General features: G+C 43.1%; 1 pseudogene; it reads left to right on the top strand.

The window, feature by feature from the left end:
* Nucleotides 1–115: 115 nt before the first annotated feature.
* On the top strand, nt 116–1,622 carry LOC136463021 (uncharacterized; annotated as a pseudogene).
* The last annotated feature ends 2,751 nt before the right edge of the window (nt 1,623–4,373 follow it).

The raw sequence follows: 4,373 nt of genomic DNA, 5'->3' as shown, positions 1-4,373 counted from the left end.
CTTTTTACTTGTATGACCCTAAAAAGAATACATCTTTCTTATACGTTTTGCTTTTTTAATTTGTATGGCTCCAAAATAAAAAATTTCTTCGCCTAGATATTCCAATACCGCCGCATGCTACCGAGACCGAGCGGAAAGACTAGAGAGCGAGCGAAAAAAAACGCGATGGGGGAGGGCGCCGCCGCCCGCCTGGTGCAGCGCGCGCAGCCGGGGCTGGTCCGGCGCGGCCGCCACCTCCAGTGAGCAGCCCGTCGCGGCCGGCCCATCCCGCAGCTGAATGAGGGCATGTTTTTGTTTGGCTACATGAATTTGATTGATGACAATGGGGACAAGCAGGTTGAGGAATTGACTGCATTGCAGAACAAACGAGTAAAATTTGCCTGCGACAAGTACGTGTGACTTTTGCCACCTTGATCTTTAGCATTAGTATTTTTGTTTTGAGTAAATTGCACCAATAGACATCTAAACAAGACGTAGCATCACTGTTTTCTTTGATATGATGTCCATGTGAGTGTTAGTACTGTAAGAAATCGCGCCTAACAAATAAGATCGGTGACACAGATATTCACTTTAAGTTCCTTCCCCTTGCTACACTGTCTTGCATGTTGTTCCAAAGTGCAGGTTATTACTCATGTTTCTTCCTGTGCAAACAAGGCTATAATTTGGTCAACGAAAAAAATAATGCTAAATTTATTGCCTGCTGATGTTTTCCTTGTAACTTTTATGTTTGCAGGTTATTTGCAAATACCCAAGCAGAAAGTTATATGCACATGGACTTGGTAAGTTCTGTGCTTCTATTTTATAGTTCTATTCCTATCATGGTAGCATGGCGATGACACGATTCTGTGGTTTGCACATGCAAGTCAGAACGTGATCCTTCTAGTTTTATGTTTTAATACAATTTCTGTAAAATGAACCTGTGCTTCCTTTTGTTTTCTGTAAGATCTTCTTAAAGAATTATTATGCTGTCTTGGGTTGGAAATATATCATCACAGAAACAAAAGGCAGCCTGCAAAGCCTTTCTTTTATTTGTAATACAGAGATTATGCAGGTAAGCTTCTGTTACTGATTTATTCATCTTCCTCTAGGGTGCTGAGTTTGAGCTTGATAGCATCAAGAAATTGTCAAAGGAGTATGCAGAGGCAAAGGAATTGGCCCTTGCAGGTGCCTGTCATTTTTCACTTTTGGATATGTGCATTTTCTTCTCCTTTTATGTAAAACTCTGGACAAACACTGTTCCTAACCCAACTGCTATTTGTTTGCCCGTATCACCTGGACAGAGGCAAGCCAAATTGTGAAGTTGAAGATGCTAAGCACCTCCTTCAGAGTGACAAGCTGTTGGGTGACAAGATAGATGAAGTCGTCAAAGAATGGGATGCCCAGAATGAGGGGTTCTACCAGAGAACAGGATTATCCCGTGGCGATCAGCTCATGGTGATTGACAATGATGAATCGGGAGTACAATATTACGAGGACGGATCCCGTGGCAATCAGCTCATGGTGATTGAGAATGATGAATCAGGAGTACAAAATCACGAGGACGATGACTTTGATGAGTTAGATCAGCTGCTAGAGTGAAGAAGGTCTCGTGAACTTTTACTGTCGTATAACCCTGTAATTCAGCATACTACGAGATGAAATCCTTGCTCATCTTTACTATGGTTAATTGCAATGTATTTGTGAATTTTTTTATGCGTTTGATAAGCTCATTTTATTGCAATATATTTGTGTACTCGATTATGTGTCCTATTATATACTGTTATATGTGAATTTATTTGCTTAATATTACTCCAAATATACAACAGACAAACAAAACTTTGTATTTTATTTTTTTCGCCAAGGGTAAAACAGACATTTTGCCCTTGACTTAACACCGTCAAGTGACAAAAACAGACAGAAGGCCATAGAAGGAAGAAAATTTCGTTTAGGGGCTATACAGGTAAGTTAAAAAAAAGCCATATAAGGAAGATGTATTTTTTTTAGAGCCATACATGTAAAAAGCTCTACTTTCTAATGTTTCCACATGGTGCTGTGTTTTTTTGGGAAGAAATGCTCCATATAGTGTTTTTTTCCCAAAAACATTGACAAGAAGTCAAGAGTGCGGTGTCCGGATTAGAGCGTGAGTGCGGTGTCATATATGTGCTATTTCTGATGTTGGGCTAGTGCTTGACCAAGGCCCTGGTCTCTAAATCTAGGCCTAGCCCTATTGGGTCTGGTATGTTTAGAGTGAAAAAAAGCCCATCCTGGAAATGGAGGTGCTATCGAGTCGAGTAAGAAAAATGCCTATCCCTCAAGGCGGAGCCCTATAAGAGAATGGAGGCCCATGCAAAAATCTGCACCCCAGGGTTGAGCCCAATCTTGATCCATCTGCCTGAAGGCTCATCGTGTATAAACCATAAAATCGGCCAGCCCATTTAAGTACATGGGGCTTCTTTTTCTGCTTATTCATTGAAGCCAATCTCAAGTCCCCTGCAAATTTACAGCCATGGTAGGTTGAAATAAGGAGCTAGAGGTAGAAAATTATGAAAGAAAACCCCTTCCAATAGTTGTTTCTAGATATGTCCCTAGTTGATTCGACATCCTTTAAGAGTTTGTTTGGATCAGCTAGCTAGGATTAGTTATTAGTTGGAGCTAAAATTATCTTAAAATTTCCTTAAATTAACAACTAGGTGTAGCCTTGACTAACAAATTAGCTGACCTATTAGCCCCATGTTTAAATGGGTTAGGGCTAATTTTTAGTTGGCTAACAATTAGACTTGGCATTCATACAGGCCCTAATTCTTGTCTCCTATCTAACACTCCAACCCTAACCACAAAATTAGATATCTTACACCATAGACTATCATTATGGTATCAGATAGTTTTTGAGGTAAGATATATATGGCTTTGTGGTTGTAATATGAAACTTGGACTTGCCAAGAGTTAGAAGGGCGTCGTCCAATGTACTTCCTTTTGTTTCACTGTTTAGCAGTTTTGTTCCAATCTTTGCTTTTGAGCTTAGCAATTTTTGCGCTGTTAAATCACTCAGGATGTTTAATTAATTTCAGCCATGGTTTTGTTTTCACCGAGGCTCAAGATACCATATATTCCAAGATCCACCGGTAAGGTCCATTGACGGTTTGTCGGTCTTGATCATGAAGTTGTTGATACAAGAACGAATTCGATGGCACGGGTGAGCGTGCGTAACATTAGCGTCGATCAGTTGGCTATAAAGTTATAAACCCATGCATCCGTGAATTGAACGTAGCTCATCAGTTGTTAATTTCATTGTGGTGAAATCTAAATCTATCCATTTAGATTCAAGTTCTCATGATTTAGGATGACAATACACTAGTATCAAACACATTAGTAGAGGCGGTCAAATAATATTTTCGGAGAGAAGGCAGCAGCTATATATATTCTAGCTGTAGCTAGGTATGGAGTGGGTTTTCAAATAGACCATGAGCCTTTTGACATAGGCCCGTTTCTAAAAATGAGTCATATGTTCAGTGGTGGACCTTTTAAAAAAAATCTGTCTTTGTTAATCAGTGTTAAGAGATGGTCATTTAATTATCGAACTGTTTCTATAAATCAGCTGACTGTCTCTAAAATCAATTCACCGGCTATTTCAGAAGGCAATGTCAATTTATGACCGCTTCTAAATAAAAAGGCATGTCTTCTGAAATCAATTATGCGGTGGTGATAACCGAAGTTGTGCAAAATTATACTGCATGTACACCCCTCTGGGTTCTTCCTGGACAGCCATCTCACACATGCATGATGCATGACACATGCAGAAACGACGTGCACCGCCCCACGCAAATATCGAAACGAAGTTGAGCAGTGGAAGTGACGGGACAAGGGAACGTTTCGCAAAGTGCATCCGACACCGCGGCATGGACACAGCTGGTACCGAAAGCTCATATCCCCACCACGTCCCGAGCTGGTGGTACCCACGGCCAGGGGCCATCATCGGACCGTGCATGGACTGGAGCTCTCGCGCTACACCACCCACGGATCCGCCGCAATGCATCATGCACGTATGCAGCCGGCAGCCGCGGCCGCCAAGTCCACTAAAGACGCCGCCGCCGCGAAAGCACGAACGTACGCAAGAGACGTCCCGCCCGTCCGGCCGGGCGCGGCGGCGGTCGCCGTTTGCCCGTTTTGACGTACGTCAAATCGACCGATTCGAGTTCAGAAGTACGCATGCATGTTTCACCCGCCGGCCCATCGATCGGTGTCGCCCGAGTTTACTTGGGCCGCACCCGCACCGCCCCCATCACTGCCGATTGATTTCGGCAGGAGCAGCAGGACGGACGCGCCGGCCGCCATCCAGGGTCTGCCACGCCTCGCGGTGGGCCGTATGGCAGCAGCCAGCAGACAGACATGAGACA

The sequence above is a fragment of the Miscanthus floridulus genome, chromosome 7, assembly GCF_019320115.1.
Source record: "Miscanthus floridulus cultivar M001 chromosome 7, ASM1932011v1, whole genome shotgun sequence".
NCBI classification, from domain to species: domain Eukaryota; kingdom Viridiplantae; phylum Streptophyta; class Magnoliopsida; order Poales; family Poaceae; genus Miscanthus; species Miscanthus floridulus.
This window is presented reverse-complemented; position numbering and strand designations above follow the sequence as displayed.